Source organism: Stenella coeruleoalba (genome assembly GCF_951394435.1).
Source record: "Stenella coeruleoalba genome assembly, chromosome: 17".
Taxonomy (NCBI): Eukaryota; Metazoa; Chordata; class Mammalia; order Artiodactyla; family Delphinidae; genus Stenella; species Stenella coeruleoalba.
The window spans coordinates 69,581,439-69,594,782 of NC_137163.1; the positions used below are offsets into that span (position 1 = coordinate 69,581,439).

At 43.1% G+C, this 13,344-nt stretch overlaps 1 long non-coding RNA gene across 2 annotated transcripts in view; it reads left to right on the plus strand.

Annotated features, from left to right (window-relative positions):
• Positions 1-347: 347 nt before the first annotated feature.
• Positions 348-13,344, plus strand: part of LOC307175880 — a 391,606-nt gene continuing 378,609 nt past the window's right edge. For both annotated transcript variants that reach the window (XR_013824518.1, XR_013824519.1), the window contains exon 1: positions 348-657. This is a non-coding gene — a long non-coding RNA (uncharacterized lncRNA). The remainder of the gene's footprint in view (positions 658-13,344) is intronic.

The following is a 13,344-nucleotide window of genomic DNA, read 5'->3' on the forward strand; positions in this document are numbered from 1 at the left end:
GAGGAGCGGCTAGGCCCGCGAGCTATGGCCGCTGGGCCTGCGCGTCTGGAGCCTGTGCTCCGCAACGGGAGGGGCCAGAGTGGTGAGAGGCCCGCGTACCGCAAAAAAAAAAAAGAACAAAATGTTTGCCTGAGGTTTTTTTTCCCAGGAACTTGGTGTTTGAGCTGAGCTGAGAGGCAGCTGTGCCTAGTTGGAACTGACCTGGTTAAGATTGGATGGGAACCACAGACCCTTAAACTGGGCATGCGCGCGAGTCGCTCTGTGACCTTTTGACGTCAGAGGACCAGGAGCTCCACCCCCAGGACGTACAGAACGTCTGCGTAGAACGAGCGTCGCTGCAGGTTTTTCCAATTATTCTTCCCCAGGCTCCCCACGCCTCACGTCGCTCTGCTGCTTTCGTCTTTATTCCATAAATGCTCCAAACACTTTGCATTTGGGGAAGTGGGCTTGAGATTTGTTCTCTGTCTTCTCGCTTGGCGGCCTTGCAAAGAAACCGTCTCTTTGCGGCAAACCTCTGCGTCCGCGTTTCGGCTCGCTGTGTGGAAAGTGACACACGGTAACAGCAGCCTTCCGCTAGGTCACAGTGCCTACGTCACTCACCTCGCTTCATCTCATCACACAGGCACTGTATCATCCCACGTCATCACAAGAAGCAGGGTGAGTACAATCTAAGACCTGAGAGACAGACCACATTCGTATAACTTATGACAGTGTAGTGTTATAATTGTTCTATTTTATTATTAGTTACTGTTGTTCGTCTCCTGCTGTGCCTAATTTATAAGTTAAACTTTTCATAGGTATGTATGTATAGGAAAAACCCAGCGTTTATCGGGTTTGGTACTATCCATTGTTTCAGGCATCCACTGGGGGTCTTGAAATGTATTCCCCACGGGTGAGGTGGGATTCCTGTATTTCTAAGGATTTTGGCGTATAGTCACTTAAGCTATATTTGGATGAACCACTTATTGGCATTTATATACGTTTTATGATTTTCATCTAGTTTATATCTAGTCTAAAACTTTAAGGAGCTTTACGTCTACCTGTACCTTTTACTGTTTTTTTCCAGGAGTTGAGAGATACCAAAATATTACTGAAATAATTTCATGTTCCCTTGATTAGTAACCTGTAGATGCTGCCCAAAGAGCGTTCCAGGAGCATTCTCCTAAGAGGCTGAAACGCCTTTGGTCACGAGAAGCAAAGACATAGCGGGTGGAGTGGAGGGGCTTGAAGTTGCTGGCAGGCAGCCTCAAGGTGGAGCTGGTTTTGTCTAAATAAAGGATTGTTTTTTTTTGCAAACTAATACAAGTACCAGTATCCTCAAAACATCTCATTAATTCTAATAGCAGACTATAACTTTTAATAAGCAGGAGAAACTGTATGGGAATGTGTTTTGAATAAGCTAGTTCCCCAAATGGCAATATTATGCCTTTATTAATCCAGAAACAGAAGAAGAGATCCGTTCCTGCTCTCAGGTTTCTCATAACTTGGAGACTTAAAATACCATCATGGCTTAGAGTGGATAACTTAATAAAAAAAGTCAATATCTGAAATCGAGTTGGAGCATTGTATGTGAAAGGACCTTTCATGACAGTAGGTTTTTCTCTTTCTGATTAGTGTACAACCTGAAGCCTTTAAACTATTTGGTGACACCTGACAGCGAGCAAGACCTTTCCTTCCTCTAAAACATATTTATCAATTCAAATGTTAAAAAAAAAAAAAAAAAAGACAAACTAGTCTCACCTGTGCTCTTTACAAAGCTGCAGTCATCAGGGAATTTTCTCCCCGAATACCTGCGCTTTGTTGTGGCTACAGCTTCTCCCTAAATGACAGCATCTTCTTCCTTCCTCTGTTGTGTCTCTGACCTCTGCATCATGCTACGTCTTGCAGTGCAGCTCAGTGGCTTCTGCAGACAAATAATGGCCAAGAGGGGCCGTGGCCTAACCCCCAGGGCTGAGAAAACCACAGTATCAAGGGTGTGTATTCAATGTGGGAAGATGATTTCTCAGCATCTTGCCTTCAACTCCTAGGACTTCCTCTTCCATACTTCTTGGAGGTCTTATAAAAGACTCTATCTCATCTATTTCTTCCAGTGGGATATTTAACCTGGGTTATTATCACAACTATTTTGCTACGTGCGATGAAATTAGCAGTGATTCCATTTGTTGAAATCATATGTAGACGGCAGTGCTCTCTGCCTTATTACCAAACGAGTACAGTGTGCCCTTCAATAATTCTTTAAACTCTCAAATGCCTTGGAAATAATATGCTGGAATATTACTGAGCTGTGACTGAAGCACCATTTGTGCTAAATATGACAGTGCACGAATGATATTCCTCTATAAAAGTTCAAACTACATTAATCTTTTAGGGAGGTTCATTGACTAGGAAGATGACTTAGATATAAAATAAAGAGACCGAGGGCTCACTGAGGAGAGCTTTCCTGGTCAGGATTTCTAGGAACAAGTGTAAGGTAAGGTCCACAGTTAACCCTTTATGATTAGGACGTGAGTAAGAGTTTGGAATTCTGAAGGGGAGAGATTGAAATGATAAAGCACTTATTTCAGTGTGAGGAAAAACAGGCTTTGGGTGTGAGAAATAGAAATTAAAGGATAGGTATTAAAGGACAGAAATTAAAGGACAGCTGAGATAGACAGTATTGTTGTTGTAGGGAATCTGGACAAAAATGTGGAGAATTCCCAAGTTCCAGGGATTGAACCCATGCCCCCTGCAGTGGAAGCGTGGAGTCCTAACCACTGGACCACCAGGGAATTCTCTCCAAGTTGATGTCTATAGTCCCAGCCCTTAACCATATAAGGATACATTCGGAGGAATGGCAGCCTCTTCCTATGCAGTCTCTCCAATGCCATTTTGTAAGTCCTTATCTTAGCACTGCACAAAAAGAAATGATTGCGTGGCTGTCTTTTTGTGGGTTTCTCAATGTGACTGAGTCAGTAGGGGGGTAGTATATATCAAGAGGTGAGAATGGGTAGGAGACTTAATTAGCATTAACAAAGGTAGTTTCAATATAAATACGTCATAGTATTAAGGTTTTAGTACTAGTTTTTATAAAATGTATGGAGCGTATACAAAACATTGCTGTTTTAAAAAATTATAGAAATCATATATACTTTAGATCATCTTATAAATTGCTTTTCACTCAACAGTGTAATGCATTTCTCCATGCCAATAAGTAAGTAGGGTAAACCTTCTTCCCCCCAATGAAAGAGCTGATTATTAATATTTTTATTATAAGAATTATTACAGTGGACCTTTGAATAATACAGGTTTGAACTGTATAGGTCCACTTAATATGTAGATTTTTTTCAGTAGTAAATACTACAATACTACATGATTGGAGGAACCACATATACAGAGGGCAGGCTGTAAGTTATACTTGGGTTTTCGACTGTGCAGAGGGTGGGCACCCCTAAGCCCCATTGTTCAAGGGTCAACTGTGTAATATTATTATAAAAATACATTTTTTCAAAAAAAAATCCTCTGAAATCCTATCACCCAGAGACAACCCCAATGAACATTTCAAAAAAACATTCTTTGATACAGCCTTATCAGGGTGATAAGTGGGTCCCCCCTCAAGCCCTGAGTCCCTTCTGAGGAATTCCTGAAACCCACAGGAACACCCTTTGAACACCAGTGGATTGGAAGGTGAGACCTACCTCAGCAATCCCTGTGAGGAATGATGGGAGTGTAAAATAAATAAGGAAAGAAATCAGAAGGATATTAATGGGGAAAAATCAACATAATATATGGATAGAATGAGTGGTGGTGGGGGAGAGAAGTCTCTGGTGCTTTCTCCTCCGCCACTGCCAACTCGAGTGTTGTGGGAAAAGAGTCCAACCTCGCTTCTACTTCTCTACCCCTCACTCGCTCGCATGAGCAGCCAGGCCCTCCTCACCCCCTGGCTTTGGGCTTGTGCTCTGGCCGTTTCCTCTGCCTGGACCGCTTTCCCCACCGCCCCGCAGTATCTGCTCTGCCAGCTCCTCAGCATTTGCCAAGAGTCTGCTCCGATTTTACCCTGTCCTCTCCACGAGGACTCCCTGCCAGATTGTCTAACACCGTAACATACCTTTCCACGCCCCCATCCTCCTCACCTCGCTCTACCTTCGTTTTGTGTTTTCATCGCACTTATCACCTGTTCCCATACTATACAGTTGACTTCTTGTGCTTCCTGTTTGTATAGTTTCCCCTGTAGAATGTCAGCTCCTTAAGCACTGTGAGTTCCAAGTACCTAGAATAGTGTCTGTTGCATAAATAGCTGCTCAATTAACGTATGTTGAATGAATTAGTTAAAGGGCATTGGAGAGTTCGGAGACACTTGCGCCGAAGGGTGAGATAATGAGAGTGGGTATAGGTCAGAAGAGAGGAGGGGAAAGACCTGAGAGTTATTACAGGGGTAGAATCTATAAGACTTAGAGGAGAAAATGAACCAGAGATGTCTCTAGGAGCCCGTACGAAAAAGATTCCCTGGCTTTTCACTAGTGATTCCCTGCCTTTTCAATAATTTCCTGTCAATTATTTTTTAGTCTTTTCCCAATAACTTATAGACATAGCTTACCAACAAAGAGAGGTGCATAGAACTGGGTCTAAAGAGTCTATTATTTTTAGGTTAAATATATATTGAATACTTGGAGCCAGAACCAATTGATCTATTGATTTGAGAGCTGAGACAGAAAGTCCATTTATCTGCCAAGTTCTGATTTTCCAAGTCAGAAGAAGTCCCTGCACTATTGATTAGTTGCTTCTGGGTGCCGTCAATATATTTCACAACTGGATGTTTCTAAATAAGGATTAAGGTAGAGATGGTAACTTTTAGATACCAGTTAGTGCAATGATAACAGAGATCAATATTGTCAATAAAGATTTTCTATTACACACGAGCTTATGGGGCAGGATATTGACCTTTGCCATTCAGCCTCACACATTACAGGGAAGTCATTTAATTTTTTCCCTCAAGCATTTCTGTTTGCCTTTGAGTCTTGCCTGTGGCACTAACATGGTAAAGAACATCCCTGCCTAGACTCTTCACTGTCAATGATATGTAGCGTGAAAGTGCTAATAAGCTACTTGATGATGGTAACTATTTTGTAATTTTTTTTCTGACTTGCGTATCAAAGAATCTACTCAGCTTCAGTCTGCAAGCTTCACTCCCTCTCCGCCCGCTGAAACCCCTACTACTTGCCCTTAGGTGCTCAAAAAGCCAATAAGTCACGCCCCAAATGTTCACATCCATCCTAGTGGTGAGTTCCGTACATCTGGGTATTGTGGTGCAGCTCTGATAGTTGACACTTGACATAACTTTTATTAATTTTCCAGTCAACAGTATCTTAAGATTTTCCTTAAGAGCCTTGTTTTCTCTTTAAAATTCCATCCCCTGCTCCCACCCACCCCCCAGTTTCCATATCACAGTAAAGGCGTCATACACCTCTGATTACTTCCTTAAGCCAGAAACATAGCAGTAGTTATCTGCAATTCCACCAGCATCCTCACCTACCATATCAGTCCAGTCAGGAACAGTATTTTCAGATGTCTCAGCTCTTACCTCTTCACATCTCCAGTGTGACCACCTTCATCTTCTAACTGCCTTTGTAGCTACAAAACAAAGATCTCAATAATAGATATTTGCTATTAATGAATTGGCCGCATTTCCCAAGGAGTAAATCTCTTGGAGTGATAAGAGTGTTGTCACTTTTGAAAGTATCCTTCAAAACACAGCCCATTGCCAGTTCTGTTACTATTGCTGAATGTTCGTGAGATCTGGAAGATCACAGGACACATCCCCTTGGTATGTCAAGGCTCTACCATGATGGGTTTGGTCACTAGAGCTCACCACGCCAATTTGCTAATGGAGACATTTTGGCTTAAAGAGAAATTGATATTTGGACCTTGGACATATCTTGTATTCATGGTTTTGGGACTTCCTGATCACACAGCCATTCTGAGGAAAACTCCTGTTAAAGCTGGCAGTAATCCTCCAAATACACGGAACATCTCTCTCTCAATCACAGTCCCTTGCCTTTAAAGACCACTATTATGGGATGAAAAGGAGCAGCATATACAGGAAGAATCTGAATCCTTCTTTGTAATCCAGTGATTTCCTGCTTTGATAAGTCTATTTGGCTCTAACCATGTAAACAGCAATGCATATTGCAACTCTGGGTTGCCTCTTGCAGTACTTCAGAATTGTCTCTTCCTATCGTAAGACTGGGTTCAATTTTTCTGAACAGCATGCTCTCATCCATAGTATTTCACGGACGTGTATCTTCAAATGCCAACAACTCGGCACATTTAGATGGCTCTGTCCATTGGCAGGGAAAAGTAATCACTTTCTTTAATCTTTAAAACCAGCTGTTCACAGACATTAATTGCCATGTCACTTATGTTCCTCGAAACAGTATCATTCGACAAAGACACATTTTAATTTGTCTGCTGCGTCGGGTCCTATTACACTTGATACCTGGCCATTGTCGGGTGTGAGGGTGTCTGAGCCACTGCGGGCGGCTGGCATTGTTGTGCAAAATGCAATGATTCCAAATAGGACGTTTTTGAGAATAATTACATTCATATGATATTAGTTTGGACTCTTAAGTCTTTTTTAGTTGAAACCATCACATTTTCAATGAAGGCACAAAATAACTCAGTGCTGACTTTTTTTTAAGGATGGATGCATTTATTTTGAAGTCAGGTGGTATGTGGAGGGCTTTGTACCTTCATGACCATAATGCACTGACATTTTTAAAAAAAATAATTTATATTTTTTATTTTTGGCTGTGTTGGGTCTTCGTTGCTGCGTGCGGGCTTTCTTTACTTGCTGCGAGTGGGGGCTACTCTTCATTGTGGTGCGTGGGCTTCTCATTGTGCTGGCTTCTCTTGTTGAGGAGCACGGGCTCTAGGCACATGGGCTTCAGTAGTTGTGGCATGTGGGCTCAGTAGTTGTGGCTCAAGGGCTCTAGAGTGCAGGCTCAGTAGTTGTGATACACAGGCTTAGTTGCTCTGCGGCATGTGGGATCTTCTTGGACCAAGGCTCGAACCCGTGTCCCCTGATTGGCAGGCGGATTCTTAACCACTGCGCCACCAGGGAAGTCCTGCATTGACATTTTTATAAGAAAATAATTACTTGCATACTTAATGCCTGGGTCAGTATATTTTTCAATTTCTTTTTTTCTGTTTCACTAAGATTTTGAGACTCATCCAATAAAGCAAAGAAGTGATTTCTCATTAGTTATTATCTTTAGACACTTTCACATAAAAATACATAATGTATATAAACTCATATCTCCTTGAAATACAAGAGAGTTCTACAGAAGGTAGTGACTGTTTAACTTATTTTTTCATGTATTTATTTATTACACATTTATAAATGTAGCTACTCTTTTCCAGGCAGTGTCCTAGACTTCAGGGAAATAAATAAAAAAATAACATTTCTGTACATTATAACCTCAAAAGCTAGAAGGAGATAAAAATTTGTAAAGATGTAATTATAATACGGCAGTAGTGTGACAGTGAAGTGTGGCCAAAGTATTACGTGAACCCAGAATATCTAATGATTCATTCTGCCTGGAGAGTTCAAGGATTGACACAGTGGCAACCTCAGCAGTCAGAATCCAAGCTGTTGATAACTTCTTCCTTCCTACCTGACTCTGAAGACAGAAAACAATTGAACACTGAGAATTTGGGGGCTGTGTTGAGAGGTGGAGATTTTATGACCCTCTTGGCTTGCTGTAGCCAGGGACCTGGGCAGAACACAGGTAACCTCACTGTCTCACTTACACAGGAGCCTTGATTCCCTCTTCCGTATCCTTGGTTGTCAGACCCCATGCTCTGCATTCAAAGCTCATCACCATTCTCAGCTCCTCTCAGCTCCTTTGCTGGCCTATTCCTATTCATTTTGGGCTTAAATAGCTTCTTCAGTGATACTTTCCCTGGCCCCTTAATCAAAATACTCTCTCCTCTTAAAATGTTCATCAGACTCTTCAATTTTCCTCCATAGCCTTCATCACAGCTTATAACCATAGATTTATTTGTGTGTTGACTGGTGCACATGGCATGGACTGTGTCTACCTGTTACTGTGTCATTTTCAGTACCCAGGACACTGTGTGGCATGCACTAGGTGTTCAGTAAATATCTGGGGAATGAATAAAGTATTTGTGATTTATACAGCAACACAGTCCTGGATGTAAAGTACCTCAAGAAAGGAGAACTTACCTACCCCTCTGAAGAGGCAAGCACTGCTGCTTCTTAAATTCTTACTTTTTCTTTCTTATTGTCAGGGGATTTTTTACTCTTTGTAGTTGCTCTGAGCTGAGTTAATTATGGATCTAGTCAATCATGAGGGTCCAAACTCCAGAGACACCCACTGGGTAGCCTTCCCTGTTCTTTAGTTAACAGCCTCTAGTCTTGGCTTGTGTGAACAATGACATCAGAACTGTCCATTATCAGGCAGTTTATTTTCTTTTGTGATGGTACATGTTTCTGATCCTGTGGATATTTGCCAAAGGTGTTTTAGACTGAAAGGGCTCCAGGGGTGCTCTAGTTGGGCTGATGATACAAATATTCTTGCAGTTTACTTTCATTAATTGTAGTGACTGTAACTAACATTTTATAGCAACTGGTTATTTACAGATGTCATCTGTTGTAACTACTAGTTGCCCCAGGAAAAAGCCATAGGAGAGGGCAATCAGATGGGCAAAGTTGAAGGAATTACATGAAAGCATCAATATTAAGGAAGCAAGGATCTCCAGGAAAAAATAACCCTTACTAGAGATCAAATTAAAATAAATCAGGGGGCTTCCCTGGTGGTGCAGTGGTTAAGAATCTTCCTGCCAATGCAGGGGACATGGGTTTGAGCCCTGGTCCGGGAAGATCCCACATGCCGTGGAGCAGCTAAGCCCGTGTGCCACAACTACTGAGCCTGCGCTCTAGAGCCCTTGAGCCACAACTACTGAGCCCACATGCCACAACTACTGAAGCCCGTGTGCCTAGAGCCCGTGCTCTGCAACAAGAGAAGCCACCGTGATGAGAAGCCCGCGCATTGCAATGAAGAGTAAGCCCCCGCTCGACGCAACTAGAGAAAGCCTGCACACAGCAACGAAGACCCAATGCAGCCAAAAAATAAATTAACTTAAAAAAAAGAAAAAAAAATTGCTTAAAAAAAATAAATACAGTAAATCAGAGTCAGGATCTCGGAAATGAGAATCCGAGAAGAAAGGCAAATGGTATAATAATATGGATACTTTTTTTTTGGTTTTTAACTCTTATATCATCTTTTTTGCAGCCATTAGAGGCAGTGGCTTAAAGTAGCAATACGTGTGTACTGTGGTCTGCGCAGCGTACCTCTCAGGTTGTTACCTCATCTCATTCCTCATGGTCAGGTCCAGGGTCATTTCCTCACAGCGTGCTCCCCAAGTTCTCTGGGAAGAATGAGCCCCTCCCTCCTGGTTGTGACGGGGCCCCTCCCCCTTTATATCAGGCAGGCGGTGGCCCTTACCAGCCAATACTTTCCCCACCATTACATTTGTTATACATTCTCATGAGCATATAATCTAGTGTCTGTTTTCCCTGCTAGACTTTGCATTCTGTGAGGGGAGGGATGATTGTGTGCTTGTTCATCTCTATATTTCCAAGGCCCAGACAGATTCTGCCTAAAGGCTGGCATATAATATGTGAGTCCTGAAACGTGGACGCTGACCATGGCACCTTGCGTGCGTTCCCCCTCCAGTGAGCTGGGCAGAAAATGGCGAGTTACCGCTAGACCAAGGGTTTGGTGGGCCCCAGGGAGAAAAAACTTGCTCAGCGACTTGGAGAGAATGGCCGTGTCTCATCCTTTTAACTCCAGCATCATGCATCCTCCAAGCAGAGCAGCCTTTTGCTCTCCGTCTGGTTCCCAGTCTTCACTCTGGCTCCTCATGGGAGCCCACCTTTCAAGCCCATGCTTATTAGCTCAGAGCTTTCTCAATGGTCTAGTTTATTTCACATCTACTTAGAAGCCCTGTGACCACCTCAGTCTACCCTGTCCTCCTGCTTCTGCCACTTAGCTGTCTGAGCTTGGGAAAGGTGATTTAGTCCTCTCAATTCAGCTTTTCTTATCTCTAAAATGGCCATGATGGTATCCACTTCATCTCTTTGTTGTGAGAGTTAAATGAGTTAATGTTCATAAAGTACTCAGTGCAGTGCTTGAGACTTACAGCAGAGGCTTCGAGGGGATCTGGTGTGAGAAATGCCCAGAGTGGACAGACCTGGCCTTGTCTAAGTCTAAATCTGAACCAGCTGTGACAAAGACTTCTCATTGTCCCCCAAGTGCATTTCCTCCTTCAGTTCTTCCTTCAGTTAAAGAATCCCCAATTTCAGGGATACATGGCTGCCCAACTAGGATTACATTTCCCAGGCTCTGGCCAACAGGATGTGGACAGAAGTGACACATGCTATCCTGAATTCTCCTTCCCCTTCTTGCAAACTGTGGTGTGGTTCGCCAGCTCTGAAGATGGAAATGAGGACAACACCCTCAGAGACAGTGGGACAAGAGTGTAGAAGGAATTTGGGTCCCTGAATGATTTCGTGGAGCAGAGCTACCAGCCCTGAAGACTGCTCATGACCTTTGGCTATTATATGAGAGGGAGGAATATCTTTTATATCACTGTCTTTGGGAGTCTCTCTGGTAAGTGGCTGACCTATAACATAACTAATACATCAGCCTAGTGAGAAAATCTGGGAGTGTGAGTGGGTGGGACTCCAGGAGAGAGTACAGGAAGCCATGGTGCAGAGCATGGAAAAGCAATCGACGTAATGGACACTTGTATTTTATTCACTTGTGCTTTGTTCTCTTGTGCTCTTGTTAACAAGAGCAGGCAGATACATGGAATAGCAGTTTTCAGTGAGACTCTGCCAGATGGTTGTAGGCTTGGTAAAGAAACCCACGTAGGAGATCCTTGAGTGTCCAGAGTGATGCAACAGAAACTAAATGAATAATGTGTGGTTTTCATTGCACAGCATAGGCTTACAGGTATCGTATAACCACGAAGACTCTTATATTCTAGAAATTTACAGAAATGGTTGGTTGGTAGCAGATAGAAATCAAGTTCCTTGTGGCTAGTATTGAGTAGAATTGTGTAACTTTAAAGGGATAGTTAAAATTTGCAACCCAAATTTTGTTATTATGGAAAATAATGTTATTATGGAATATAATGATTATGATTGAATATATCAATACTGATGTGCAAAATCCTGTGTGAACTTTTCTAAGATCTTACAAGAAAAATATATAAATTGGGTTTTTATTGTTTAGCCGTGGATAAACTAAAAACTAAACAGAGATGAGGTTTTCGTTCTCTAGATTTGACAGGTAGATTACTGGGCTTTGTTATCCGGTGTGAATAAAATACGTTTATAGGGGCATTGGTGGTACAGACAATTTTAGTGGGACTTAGATATCTTACCGTAGCTGAGAAAATGATTTCCTTGACTGAAATGTCTGCCCTTCAGTCTCCTCTTTGTGCTACACTGCGTCTCTGCATCCACCCTAAGCTCCAGTCACAACAATTACTCACCCTTCCATAAACAGACTTGTGCTCCAAAAGGGACGAAAGATGCATGGCAGTATGTCTTACCGGCTAGCTTTCTCTTTCCTTTCTCGGTTCTCTTCTTTTTTCTATGAATCTCAACCATTCCCGTGCTTTAGGAATGATCTCTATGATGATCATTCTAGAATCAGTTTCCTCAGCCTCTGCCTCTCTTTCAAGTTTCAGTTCCCAGTTCTTACTTCACGGGTACCCTCACCCACCTCAAACACAACATATTTAAAATCAGCTTCATTTTTTTCTCTGCTCCATCACCTTCCAAGCTACTCCTATCTGGTTTCTCCTCATGAAATTCCTTTAGTCTTCACCACCCACCTACTCACTCTACATACCCTTCCATAGAACTTTCTCCCATTTCCCATTTCCAGTAGGTCTCAAGCCCAGTCAGTTTAACATGGTCTCCTACATGGGCTGGCTAACTGAGCTTAAATATTACCAGCAAACACTAACACAGATCATGTCATTTCTACATAAATCAGTGAAAATTCCTGTAGTAGCCAACATTTGGAAAATAGCCATGATGCGCCTTGAGTGCTGTATGAGTTTTTAAAGAGTGTCGGGTTCTCTGAGGAGGCAGCCTGGAATGCTCCCTGACCTGGGCAGCTCAGGCAGTCACCTGGCTCAGGTGTTCTCTGGGGAGTGGGTGTCGTGAGAAGGTGGCAGTTCCCACTGCCCGAAGGAGGAATATGTCAGGTTAGATAGAAGGGGGATGATCGACCTGAATGTGCCTGTTATAATTTAGCAGAAGCACACCTCCAAAGTAATTCACCTCCAGAGTTAATGCAGTGTCAACTGAGGCAAACGTTTTTGTGTTCCTGAGCGTGGCCACCACGAGCAGAGTCCCCGATGCGAGGAAATGGGAGCGAGAGCCCTGGAAGCGGACCCTGCAGAAAAACGCCGAGTGCGGACACGTCGGGCCTCCAGGCTGATCTTAACAGCAAAAGAATGTCTCTGGCCTGGTTAAATTAATATAATCTTATGCAGGTTGAAAAGAAGTAAATGTTAGTGACAGAACTGATGCTCTGGAAGCTGTCAGAGTCCTGTCCAGAGATGGCAGGGAGCTTTGGTGACTAAGCCAGCGAGTGACTGTAGCTGACGAACAGGACAGTGTCTGGGTATGAAAGACAGCTTTAAAGAAGCCGGCTAACTAGAGTCCACGAGAACAGACTTAGCGTGAAGTGCTGCAGCTTCCCTCTGTGATCACTATGTGGACTATTTCTTATTCCAGTAATGAATTTTATACTAAATGTCTTGTCAGTTTTAAAATAGTGCTTTAACCCCTAACGATGGGCGGAATTCTGTTTCTCATTTCCAGGATCTCAGTACGTCAACTTTACACAAACCTGGAACCATCCAGCAGAACTTACGACCTGGGCTAAGGTGCTAACAGCTTAGTTAAAGCTTCTGTTGAGAATACTTATAAAAAAGGTGAAGTGGAGGCTAGGAAGAGAAAGGGGAGGAAAAGGACTGTTGCATAGGTCAGCGCAGCCTCAGGGAGATGAAGGTGGCTGAGCACAGCGCATCCAGCCGGGCCTCTGAGGTGCCGTGTGTCCCCTTAGGAGAACATTTCAACCTGTGTGAGGGGGCTGGCGGGACTCCGGGGGGAGAGTGTGTGAGGGAGCTCGAGGGCTCCTGCAGGAGCTGCATACTGCCCTGTATTGTGGAGAGAATCTGAGACTAACTTGTAGATGCCTTTGGGAGTTACCCTCAACTATTAACTGTGATCTGTTAAATGAAGTTTACCCCCAGTTTTTC